This window comes from Physeter macrocephalus, chromosome 7 (genome assembly GCF_002837175.3).
Source record: "Physeter macrocephalus isolate SW-GA chromosome 7, ASM283717v5, whole genome shotgun sequence".
In the NCBI taxonomy this organism is placed as follows: domain Eukaryota; kingdom Metazoa; phylum Chordata; class Mammalia; order Artiodactyla; family Physeteridae; genus Physeter; species Physeter macrocephalus.
In genome coordinates, this window is record NC_041220.1 from 113778574 (window position 1) to 113792220 (window position 13647).

General features: G+C 44.0%; 1 pseudogene; it reads right to left on the reverse strand.

Moving 5' to 3' along the window:
• Positions 1-6213: 6213 nt before the first annotated feature.
• LOC112063801 (uncharacterized) lies at positions 6214-6313 on the reverse strand (annotated as a pseudogene).
• Between the last annotated feature and the right edge of the window lie 7334 nt (positions 6314-13647).

Here is a 13647-nt window from a genome sequence, read left to right on the forward strand (position 1 = left end):
TCTTTTCTTTCTTTCTTTCTTTTCTTTCTTTCTTTCTTTCTGTCTTTCTTTCTTTTTCTTTCTTCTTTCTTTCCTCCCTCCCTCCCTTCCTTCCTTCCTTCCTTCCCTCTTTCTTTCTCCCATTATTTCCTTGTAAACATTCAAAGAGAGGTGCTCTCTGGAGACATCAGGAGGTTCATCTCCATTCTCATTCTGAGCATATTCCAATACCATAATCTACTCAACAAAAGTAACAAGTCTTATGCCCTAAGGATAAATAACAGGGACTCAGCCTGTTATTTGTTGGGAGGGATAATATATACCGTGTTTCAGACATCTGCTTTAACAATAATTGCACTTCTAATTTCTCTGAAACAATACAGATTACAAAACATTCACTTGACTTATCTGGTTCAGTCCTCAAAACCAGCCTGCGGGAGATGAGCCTGAGACTTACCACCCCCTTTAACATATTCGAACGGCGATTACAGATCTACCTGATGGTGAACTTGGAATTCATTCCTAGGTTTCTTGACTTCTTTAGGATGATCTTCTCACACTGATCAAATTTGAAGTTAAACACGTGGACAGAAGGAAACCTAATTAACTAAAACGTTAAATCATAAATTATTTGACGAAGTAGAGATCATCTGGTTTAACCCCTCTGTTTTGTAGATAAGAACAGCTAGGTACAGGAACGGTAAAGTCTCGCTCAGGGTCACACAACTACTCAGCCACAGAGTTCAGATGAGATCATTTCATTCCTTGTGTTTTGAAAGACAGCAGAGAAAGCCTGATTTACCCATAAGAACACACTTGCTAAATGTTTGTAACTGACCTTTCTCTTGAATAAAGTTGTTTTTAATTAATATTAATGCCCTGCAGGAGTAGTAGAATAACATTGCCTAAGACAGGTTGAGAAATGGAGTTCTATGACGAACAGTGTGTTAAGAATTCTGTCATCAGTGAAGAGCAGAAGGCAGTTAGGAAACTTGCAACAAACCCCAATCATGTAACCTTGGCCTAGCTCCATACCTGAAAGAAGTGTACACCTGCTCTCAAACCACCTAGACCTGGGGAAGTCACAGATATAGTCATGTTCCCTCCATAAACCTCCACGGTCCCTTGTTATTTCCAGTGCTTTAAAGTATGTTCTTTAAATAATGCTGGACTAAGGGTCTTGGATTCTTGAGCTGGTTCTTCCATAAACTAGCTGGTTTTCTTGATCTTTTGGAGGCCAAACTTCTTTAAAATGTTCAAATTTTGTGTTAAAAAGAAACCCCAATCATTCTCTGACTGAAAGCATTATGAGGAGGGCTAAAAAGAGATCATGACTGTGGAATGTCAGGATTATTAAGATCTCATTGCTCTTGTCTTCTTCGTTCTTTTATTAGTTTTTAACCGGACCTTTCAGTAGGGTTGACTACTCCTTTCTCCTTGAAACGCTTCCCCTCTTGATTTCTTGACAGGACCACACTTTCTTGATTTTCTTCTTCTCTCACTCAACATTCTCAACATTTAACTTGGTATCTCTGAGAGTAGGATCCTAGGCTTTTCCTTTGCTCTTGCACTCTTTCCCAAGGCAACCCAGAAATAATTCCCTTGGATTCAGAACCCATCAAGATGCCAAAATTATACCTCCACCTAGATTTCTCTTCTCAGTCCCAGATTCACATCTGCACTTCCTTTCTTGACATCTCCACTGTGAGGTTTTGTAGATACCTCATACCTAACGGGTCCAAAATGGAAGCTTTGAACCCACTCCCAAAACTACAGCCTCCAATAAAGCCGCCATCGCCAGGCATTTATTCATTCATTCAAAACATACCAAATTCTCAGTGTGCCACTGAATGTTTCAGTTGCTGGAGAGAAACAGTGAACTAGACTGAATGTGCCTGCCTTCAGTGGCTCCTGCTCCAGATCTGCACTGTCTAGTGCATAGCCACTAGCCACAGGCGATTATTAAGGACCTGAGATGTGGCTAGTCGGAACTGAGGTGCACTGTCAGTGTAAAATACACACTGTATTTTGAAGACTCAGTACAAAAAGAAGAGTAAGATCTCTCATTACTTTTTAAAATACATTTATTTCACTTATTTATTTTTGGCTGCGCTGGGTCTTCGTTGCTGCGCGCGGGCCTTCTCTAGTTGCGGCGAGCGGGGGCTACTCTTCGTTGCAGTGCGTGGGTTTCTCATTGCGATGGCTTCTCTTGTTGCAGAGCATGGGCTGTGGGCGCATGGGCTTCAGTAGTGGTGGCTCGCGGACTCTAGAGCACGGGCTCTAAAGCGCAGGCTCAGTAGTTGTGGCACACGGACTTAGTTTGCTCTGCAGCATGTGGGATCTTCCCGGACCAGGACTCGAACCCATGTCCCGTGCATTGGCAGGTGGATTCTTAACCAGTGTGCCACCAGGGAAGCCCCTCTCATTATTTCTTATTTTGTTTGCTTATTGAAATAATATTATGGATATATTGGTTTAAGTAAAATATATCATGAAAACTAATTTCACATCTTTTTTAACGTGACTACTAGCAAATTTAAAATTACCTATGTGTTTTGCATTACTTTTTAAAAAAATTTTAAGTTGAAGTAGAGTTGATTTACAATGCTGTGTTAATTTCAGTTGTACAGCAAAGTGATTCAGTAATACATATATATATTCTTTATATATATATCTATATATTCTTTTTCAGATTCTTTTCCATTACAGGTTATTACAAAATATTGAGTGTAGTTCCCTGTGCTGTACAGTTGGTCCTTGTTGGTTATCTCTTTTATATATAGTAGTGTGTATATGTTAATCCCAAACTCCTAATTTATCCCTCCCCTCCCGTTCCCCTTTGGTAACCATAAGTTTGTTTTTTATGTCTGTGGGTCTATTTATTTCTGTTTTGTTTATAAGTTCATTTGCGTCTTTGTTTTTAACATATAAGCAATATCATATGCTATTTGTCTTTTTCTTTCTGACTTATTTCATTTAATATGATGATCTCTATGTCCATCCCTGTTGCTGCAAATGGCGTTATTTCATTTTTTTTAAAGGCTGAGTTATATTGCATCGTATATATGTACCACATCTTCTTTATCCTTTCATCTGTCAGTGGACATTTAGGTTGCTTCCATGTCTTGGCTATTGTAAATAGTGTTGCTGTAAACACTGGGGTGCATGTATCTTTTTGAATTATGGTTTTCTTTGAATATATGCCCAGGAGTGGGATTACTGGATCATGCATTACTTTTCAATTGGACAGCATGGGGTGCATGTATCTTTTTGAATTATGGTTTTCTTTGAATATATGCCCAGGAGTGGGATTACTGGATCATGCATTACTTTTCAATTGGACAGCATTATTCTTGATGGACAGAGTAAACAACTAAACAAATAAAATAACAAGATCATGGCTTAAGTTGCTTTAATTGTGGTAAGTGACTTGAAGGAAATAAACTGAGGGAAATGATCCTCAGCCAGAAGCCTGGGAGTCCTGGGTAATCTTTTTCTCAACTCCATTCCCATGGCAAATTATTTTTTATTTTTTTATTTTTATTTTTTTTTGCGGTATGCGGGCCTCTCACTGCTGTGGCCTCTCCCGTTGCGGAGCACAGGCTCCGGACGCGCAGGCGCAGCGGCCATGGCTCACGGGCCCAGCCGCTCCGCGGCACGTGGGATCTTCCCGGACCGGGGCACGAACCCGTGTCCCCTGCATTGGCAGGCGGACTCTCAACCACTGCGCCACCAGGGAAGCCCTGTCAAATTATTTTTAAGTCCTGTTGCCGCCACTTCAAAATACATCGTAAATCTATGTGCTATCACCCTATCAACTACCACCCTGTGTAAGCCTTCGGCATCTTGCAAGACTATGCAAGTATGCTCTGTTAACTCATTTCCTTGCTTCCCCTTCCCACCCTATGCAGCGAGATCATGTTCCTTCCCTCCTTAAAACCCATCAATGACTTCCAGCTTTCTTCTCCAGGCTCATTTTGGACACCCTCCACCACCAAACACACACACCACACCCGTCTCCCTTGTCCTTAATCACTTCAAAGACTGCATTTGCTTCAGTTTCAGTTTAAACATCACAGTCAGCCTCAGAGAGGTCATTCTTGACTATTCTGTCTCAAATAGTTCTTAATGAATTTAAAAAACTAATCTCTCCCCTGTACCTCTGTCTTAATCCCCTCTTTGTTTGGTCTTTATCTATCTTGTTCATCATTGTACCCCAGCACTAGCACAGCCCTTGGCATATGGTAGACTGATAAATATTTGCTGACGGACTGACTGAAAGGGAAAATCCATTTAAAGACTTAGTACCTTGTTTTGAAGATGAAAGTTCTTACAGCCATTTAGCCCTTGTGTGTTGACTGCCAACTTACATTTTTAACTATTTCTTTAGGTGAGAGATATTTAGACTCATTATCTTTTATGGGAAAGCAAGTTAACTGTTACATAAAAGATCATTTCCCCATTGTTTAACTTATTTCACAATGTGGAATATATAATATTAACTAAGTACCACGAATGGTCTTTAAATAAAAGACAGACACAAAATAGCACCAAAATAAAGATGGATAAAGTCAACAGATCACCCTATGCAATACTTTGTCAAAAAACAAAGGTATTCTTGATATATTTTCTCATGTGCTTCTCCATCCTATGACTATTTGATAGGAGTGGGTGCTGGAGTGCCTTTCCTCCCTGAAGTTGACGTTTCCTCAGTTTGGGTCCTGACCCTATTGATTGGCTCACCCTGTTGAGTGGGTCCTGACCTGAACGTCACAGATTTCTCAACCATCTAGGCTTGGTCAAACAAACCATACTGGTGCATGACTGAAATGAGAAAGCACAGCTCACATGAGTTTGGGACTTAAAGAATTCCACTCAATAGATTGATGTGAGAAGAGTCTGAATGGCAGGTTTTAATTTTTAAGTCAGTGAGAAACATGCAAAGGCGAATGCAGCGTATGTCCCCAGCAACAGAGGTTTTCCAGCTGTTGCCAAACCCAAGTTCAGGTGCCCAACACACAGTGAGGTGAAAAAAATTGAAATGTCAGAGTTTGGAGCAGGGAAAGGTTTATTGCAGGGCCAAGCAAGGAGAATGGGTGGTTGGTGCTCAAAAAACACTAAATCCCCGATGGTTTTCAGGGAAGAGTTTTTAAAGGCAAAATTTGGGGTGACGGCTGCAGTGTGTGTGACTTTTAATGATTGGTTGGTGGTGAGGTAACAGGGGGGTGGTCCAGGAATCTTAGGCTCAGCCTGAAGTTACCATCTTCCACCTGGGTGGGGGTGGGGGGCTTAGTTCCTGAGGAAGAGCTCAAAGGTACTTTGTTATGGATATTCCCTGGGGAGGAAGCAGGACCCTGCCCCACCTGGTTTCTTGACTGCTCCTCCCCTATTTCTACATTCCCTCTCTTCCCTGATTAGCAACTGTTTGAATCTGCCCTTTGGAATTCAGGGAAAGTTAAGGAGGCTGAATGAACTCTTGTTTCTTACAAACAAGAAATTGGGGGAGGAGGGAGCAATGCAGAGAAAGGATTTGTACCTGGGAGGCCCTCACAGTGTCGTGCTTTGTTTCAAGATGAGGGCATAGACATACACAGAGGGAAGACCATGTGAAGACATAGGGTGAAGATGGCCATCTGCAAGCCAAGGAGAGAGGCCTCAGCAAAAACCAACCCTGCTGACAGCTTGATCTCAGACTCCTAGTCTCCAGAATTGTGAGACAATAAATTTCTGTTGTCTAAGCTATTCTATTGCAGGAGAATGGGGCACGAGAAAATGGTTACATCTCAGGTCTCAGCCAAGTCCTTGGGACAGGCCACCAAGTGAGGGTCCTTGGCTTTGCACAGGGAAGAATTCAAGCATGAGCCATAGAAAAGGGAAAAGCAAGTTTAGAGAGATACACATCCTATAGGCAGAATGTAGTCTGTCTCAGAAGGTGAGAGTGGCCCCAGGTTGTGGGGTGGTTAGTTTTTATTGGCTGGGTAATTTCATATGCTAACAAGTGGGAAGAATATTCTAGCTATTTTGAAGAAGGGTTAGTAATTTCCAGGAACTGGGCCATCACCCACTTTTTGGCCTTTTATGGTCAGCCTGGGAACTGTCATGGCACCTGTGGGTGAGTCATTTAGCATATGCTAATATATTACAATGAGTGTATAGGGTGGCTCAAGGTCTACTGGAAGTTGAATCTTCCTCCATCTTGGGCCTAACTGTTTGTAACCAGTTTTTTTTTAAAACAAAACTATGAAACGCTTTACAAATTTGTGTGTCATCCTTGCGCAGGGAACATGCTAATCTCTTGTAGTTCCAATTTTAGTATATGGCTGCTGAAGCAAGCACATGGTGGTAACCAGTTTTGTCATATCCTCAGAGGCTGTCATTCTTTTAAAGGTTGTGCCCTTAGGACTTCCCTGGCGGTCCAGTGGTTAAGACTCTGAGCTGCCGATGCAGGGGGCGGGGGTTTCATCCCTGGTTGGGGAACTAAGATTCCACATGCCACCCAGCATGGAAAAAAAAAAAAAAAAAAAGGTTGTGCCATGCCCCCTTCCTTCCTGTCTCAATTCAATCTGTAGTACTCTGCTATGACAGCCCTAGCAAACTAGTACACCGTAATCATTTTATTTTTCAGATGAGAAAACTGAAGAGCAAAGAGATTAAGTAACTTCTCCAATTAATAAATGAAAGAACCAGGATTTGAACGTTGGTAAACTGATACCTAAACTTGTTCTTCTACCCATTGTGCATGCTCTCCGTGCGGATGAATTGATAAAGAAGATAACTGGATAGAGTGCAAAAAGTTTCCTTCTTGCTCTAACTGGATCACACGCAATTAGGCCAATACTGAAAAGCATTTTCCAAGGATATAATCCATATAAGGTCTTGATGTTTTCCTCTTCAGGAGCTGGCAGAGGTTGGGGGCAAGTAATAAAGTCCCCGGGTCAGCAACTGATGGGCTGGGGAGGTGCGCTGAGCTCTGCAGGACGTTTATAGAATGTAGATCGAGCTAGACTCTCGCTCCATCCATTGCTCTGCACTCCTGTTGTTCCCGGCAGATCTTGCTGGAGTACCTCCTTCTGGCCTCTCTTGACAGCTGTACATCTATTAATACTGCAAACAAAACAAAACAAACAAACACAAAAGCCCCTCATATATCAAGGAACACACTTAAAAAACATGGATGTAGATAATCTAAACGTTGGAGCTTTTACAGCTGAAGTGCTTTTAGTTCTAAGTAGGGAAAGCATTCTGTGACCTGTGAGTTTACACCTGGATCCTCCACTGGTTGGGGTCATGAAAAGCACCATCTCTAGAAACACTGAATTATTTTACATGGGAAAGGAAGGTCTGTTTCTCAGTGTACACTGCGGGGTAACACGGGACAAACTTGCCTAGTGAAAGGAATCCTTCAGGAAGTTTTTTTTTTTTTTAATTAGTTTTTGGTTGCATTGGGTCTTTTTTTTTTTTTTTTTTTTGTGGTATGCGGGCCTCCCCCTGCCGTGGCCTCTCCCGTTGCGGAGCACAGGCTCCGGACGCGCAGGCTCAGCGGCCATGGCTCACGGGCCCAGCCGCTCCGCGGCATGTGGGATCCTCCCAGACCGGGGCGCGAACCCGGTTCCCCCGCATCGGCAGGCGGACTCCCAACCACTGCGCCACCAGGGAAGCCCTACATTGGGTCTTTGTTGCTGTGCATGGGCTTTCTCTAGTTGCGGTGAGCGGGGGGCTACTCTTCGTTGTGTTACGCGGGCTTCTCATTGCGGTGGCTTCTCTTGTTGCGGAGCATGGGCTCCAGTACTGTGGCTCGTGGGCTCTAGAGTGCAGGCCCAGTAGTTGTGGCTTGTGGGCTTAGTTGCTCCGCGGCATGTGGGATCTTCCCGGACCAGGGCTTGAACCCATATCTCCTGCACTGGCAGGCGGATTCTTAACCACTGTGCCACCAGGGAAGCCCAGGAAGTTTGTTTAAAGAACAGATTCCCAGACCCCCGCCCCATCCCAGCATGGGACTCTGGGAACCTGTATTTTTACCAAACGTCATAGATTTTTATCATCAGGCAAGTTTGAGAAACATTTTAATAGGAGAGAGGCTAGAGCCACGAAGCCATTTCAACACATCTCTGTTATTCCCAGTCTAAGATCTCACTATCTCTTTCCTGAATTATGGCAACAGCCTCTTAATTACAGCTCCAGGTTTCATCGTGGGTCCCCTCCAGTGCCTCATCCTCAGAGCAGCCAGAGTGACACATTTAACACGAAAGCTGGGTCATTCCACGTCCCTGCAAATATTTCTTCATGATTTCCCACTACAGTCCACAGTCCCGAGCAAGACCTGCTAGCCCTGTGTCCCCCAGCCTTGCCTCTTGCTCTCTCCCTCTTTCTGGCTCATGACCAGGTGCCCTGGCCCTCCTCGGAGCTGCCCTCCTGGCGCTCACCCTACACGCAGCTCTCCCCACTCGACTCAGGTCTCAGCATCAACCATGCTTGCTCCTGGTGACTTCAACCCCCATCACCCTCCCCGCTCCCCACTTAGGAAACCAACGCTAGCCAACCTGTCTTTGTTCAGTATTTTCACAGCATCCCACACTGGTAGCACTTGACACCGCTGTTATTAATCAATAAATTAGCTGTGTTTAAATCCTATTTTTTCCTCTCAAGAATTAAAGTTCCCTGGGCCAGAAATTGGGTCTGACCCTTTTCCCACTGTTTCCCCAGTGTCTGGTCCACGGCCTGGCACATAGTAGGTACTCAAAAATGTTCTAAAAGTAAACATCAAATTTAGTAACCAGTATAATAACAGTCATAGCTACTTCCGCCCACGTGGTTGGCATATGCTGGGTGCTTTGACGTCCATCTCTCCAGTCTTCATACCAGCATGTGGATGTTATTGTCTCCATTTTCAGAGAAGGGAATTAAGAGTCAGAAGGCTGCATGCTTTCCCGCAGGTCACAGAGCTGCTCTGGGGTAGAGCTAGGACAATATCTAAAGTCCATGCCCCTTCCATTCTGCCTGACTGCTGAGGTGCTTCCTGGTACACTATAGTTACCTGCCTTCTTAAAACTCCTCTCTTAGGAATTTCCTATTTATTCTCTTCTTGACACTGCCAAGCTAGTCTCTGCTAACAGAGACAGCTTCTTGCAGGTTTGGCTGAAACTGATAGCTGCTTTTCCAGGAGGAAGTCTGTTTGAGGCTTACAGTCAAATGGAAAAAAAAAAAAAAGCTATCAATGCAGCAGCATTAAGCAGGTGCCTTAGTGTCCTTTAAAGTGAAAAAGTTCAGAAATGTAAGTCTCTTTAGGTGACTAAGTACAGAACTAACAGACGACACTGCAAGAATATGCAGGGGACATGCGAGTGCCAGGGCCCCCAGGCCGGCTGCCAGCAAGCAGCCTCCTGGGAACTGGCAGGTCTTAGGAGCCGCGTGGCTGCCGAAGGGACTTGGTCAACAAGATTCCTTTCTCCCCTGCTTGCCACTGAGGCTGAAGGATACGGAGAGGCAGCAGGGGCAGCCAAGGTTATATAACATGTATGTTCTGTTTTTTTAAATGGAAGTAAAGTGTTGTCGAGTTTGATACTGTTAAGTTTTTTAAAAAAATAAGTATGCTGAGATTTTCATGGCATTCAGTTTTTTTTTAAAAATAAAATTTAATTATTGATTGATTGATTTTTGGCTGCATTGGGTCTTTGTTACTGCACGCAGGGTTTCTCTAGTTGCGGCGAGTGAGGGCTACTCTTCATTGCAGTGCGTGGGCTTCTCATTGCGGTGGCTTCTCTTGTTGCGGAGCACGGGCTCTAGGAGCACAGGCTTCAGTAGTTGTGGCACACGGGCTCAGTAGTTGTGGCGCATGGGCTTAGCTGCTCTACAGCATGTGGGATCTTCCCGGGCCAGGGCTCAACCCGTGTCTCCTGCATCGGCAGGTGGATTCTTAACCACTGCAACGCCAGGGAAGTCCGACATTCAGTTTTTGTTCCTTGAACTTCCTCCCCAGCCCACAGTATGCCTGATAGAAAGACCCGTGGTAGGTTTCTTGGTGGCCAGTTGCTCCTGTAAAAGCCAGAGTCATGCCTCCTCTGGGAGTGAGAGCTACCACAGAAAGTAAAATGCCTTGAGGAGCTTTCTGGATGGGAAATCGCAGGCAGCAGGGAGGGTCTTGTAGCAGAGGGGTCATGAGCCTGAACTGCTGTGCCTGGGAAAGTGGGAGGAATTCTTGTTCGGGAGACGCGGGTTCAAGGCCAAGAGAGGAGGGGGAAGGAGAGAGAGAGGAGGGTTATAAGGGGGAAGCTGGAGCTTGTGTGTGGAAGGAAAAGGTCAAGGAAACTTTGTTTTAAAGAGCAGGGTTGTCCAGTACATACCCTTGGCGCCTGCTGTGGAAATCAAGGGACCGGGGTTGAATTCCATAAAGGGGTCCATAGTGCAGAGCGGGAACCACGATTCAGCAGAGGAGGAACCTGGAGGCAGAGCTGGCCGAGAAGAAACAGCACCTTGACCCCTCCTGGGACTTTGCATGAAATGTACAAAGGAGTTTGCAGACACCGTTTCCTAGATTTCCAGGGGCAGGGACATCTGGTTTGCGTCTGTAGAGAGTTCCTTTCCCAGACTTGTCTCTCGACTTCATCTTTGGCATCTCTTTTTTTTTTAATAGGGAAACCGTGGTAGAAGGAACAGGAGTTTTGGAGACAGGCTGACCTGAATTTGAAACTGAGCTCTGTTTCAACTGTTTAACCCAGTTGAACCACAAATTTGTTAGCTATAAAAAGCAACTCAAAAAATTTTGCAACTATCCCTGCAGGCACTCCCTATGCCTCTACCCTGCTTTACTCTTTCTTCTCTGTAGAACTTATCACTTTCTAACATAATAAATTTTTTACTGATTTCCAAAAAAAAAAAAAGCATCTCACAGGACAGGATTACCAGGAGGTTTAAATCAAATGACATATCACACATGGGTTAAGAGTTTAGGTCTTGGAGTCAGACTGCTTAATTCAAATCCTGGGTCCACCGTTTGCCAGCTGTATAACTTCTCAGCAAGCTATTCAACTTCCTTTTATGAAAAATAAGGCAAAAATTAGGTTTTTGGGAAGATCAAATGAGATAATACAGTAAAGCGCTTAGAACAGTGCCTGGCATTACAGCTAGTGTTTAATAAGTGTGAGCCATCATTGTTATTGTTACTATTATTATATATGTAAAATGTCTGGTCTGGATAGTTCATTAATTAATGACTTTTGCTCTTTAATCTTATAGGAATACAAGATCTGAGAACTCCCATGCTACCGACAGCTCTTTTTCCCAGAGGCATTAACTAAAAGAGAACCAACCGATCACATATATCAGTTATGAAGGTGCATAGAAGCTTTAGTCACTTCTCTCCTCACTTTATCTTTTATAAAGACCTCTGGCTAAGGGGTTTAAAATGTTGTTGATACAGAAATATTTTTATTTGGAAAAAAAAAAATGCTGTCAGTTCTAAGAAATATACCCTATGTTTTTCTTTGCCCTTCAACAATCTGCTTGTAATTGGAATCACCAGGCCTCATGCTCTCACTGTGGAGAGTCTGCTCTGCCTTTGATGCTCTTCTACTTTCTCACATTTAAATTCCCGTTATTGCTTTAGGTTGATTGTTACCAACTTTCCATTGTATTTGCAGCAGCTACATGCCAAGATTGTGAAAGCCGTTCTAAATAAAGGGTTTTCAAAAGCAAGTTCTGGAAAGGGAAGCTTTCCAGGCCCTGTCACTGTGGAACAGCACTATTTAGTGCTCTGGATGTGATGGTCCCTCCTGGGATAAGCATAGCTTGGTGGGTAGAGGGCCTGAGTTCAGGGCCTGGCTCTGAGCTTAGGTCTGTGATCTTGGTCAAATCATTTACATTTTCTCTGCTTTAGTTTCCTCAGGTAAAATAGGATAGCTGACTCTGGAGGGAGGGAGAGGAAATCAGTTATCTAAATAGTCCTGAGATATGGTTAATGCTCCACAAGTGCTGGTTCTTACTGTTAATGGTTAGGATACTTTGGTAATTATTGCAGGCCCCAGACCAGACACTTTGCCGCCGTCCCCGCTCAGGAAGTAATGAAATCTAGTAGTGCTGAAATGCCAGGAAGGGTTTGGTGTTGGTGGTCGGTCGTATTCCCCAGCCCTGCACACTGTCGTAATCTTGAATGTAATGGTTCTGAGTCTCCTGAGGTAGCACCCTGCCTTCTCATTACCTGTGGCAGCCTCCCCTCTCGAGAGATCTTCTTAGACCAGAGCACCCCGTCCTGCCTGGGGCGGGATTCAGTCCCCTCAGCTTCTGTGGGTGACTTAACAGCCAGGCCATTTCACTTTCCGCAGCTGGTTTTTATAGATTCTGTAAGATTCAGATGATAAAATCAGTGTGAAATGATTTTTAAATTGGGAAATGTTAGAAAAATATGTTATTTTGTAATCAGTTGATAATAATGGTTAGAGTCATAAATACCCAGGCTTTTCTGAAGCTTGTTTTTTCTTCTTTTAGTCATAATGCTGGAGATCTTAGGCATCTGATTCCTCTCCTTTTGCAGTGGTGGTAATGTTGAGCAAGGTTCTAAATCCGAGAAAGGTTGTGAAATGCATGTTAGTCAAATTTTGCTAATTATTAGCCACAGTATATGATTTGAAGGAGGAAGACAGAAATTTTGGGGGGATTACTGAGTGGAGTTAAACTATCCATGTGGTTTTTTTTTTTAATTAATTTATTTATTTATTTTTGTTGTGTTGGGTCTTCGTTTCTGTGCGAGGGCTTTCTCTAGTTGCGGTGAGTGGGGGCCACTCTTCATCGCGGTGCGCGGGCCTCTCACTATCGCGGCCTCTCTTGTTGCGGGGCACAGGCTCCAGACGCGCAGGCTCAGTAGTTGTGGCTCATGGGCCCAGTTGCTCCGCGGCATGTGGGATCCTCCCAGACCAGGGCTCGAACCCGCGTCCCCTGCACTGGCAGGCAGATTCTCAACCACTGCGCCACCAGGGAAGCCCTATCCATGTGCTTTAAATTTGGATAACTTTGGAGAGTGTAGAAGGGGCTTATTTTGAGGCATTATGTTATAGATCGTCGATTTCAAGCTCAGAAATGGATGGAAATGCACTTTCCTTTATTTCCAAATGGCTGTTCTTTTTGGAATCCTCAATCTACTTTCTCACTTGTCCCTTAGTAAACACACGTGGTCTTTAGTAGAGGTTGAAGGAGAAAGCACACACTGTCCACCTTAGTCTAATTGCACTCTTTACTGAAGTGTTGATCAGTTTAGGCAGGACTACCAGCTGCTCTATTTGCTGAGAAACCCCATTTCCAGTTCCTCTGACTTTGAGCGTCACCACAGCCCAAAGCCACCCCAGCCCCCAGGACTCTGGTGCCCTCCCGGACAGGATTCTGCTCTGCCTGTACAGTGTCCAGCAGTAATGGGAGTGTTTCTACCCTTACTTACAGAAAAGGTTTTTATATAAAAGGCCCATACGCAGACACAAACTCATTTGCAAGTGTACCAGGACCTCTGTTCCACTCCAGTCAAAATGTCCTCATTTGCTAAGAAAAACCTGATTCAGGGCTTAAAAACCATGACCAACATATAAAAGCACTTTTCTTCTGTTTAAGGACCATGAGTTCAAGATCTATTTAATATTTCTCTTGGTTTCCCCTACAACACTTTCTTTGTGCTACCATTATTGAATT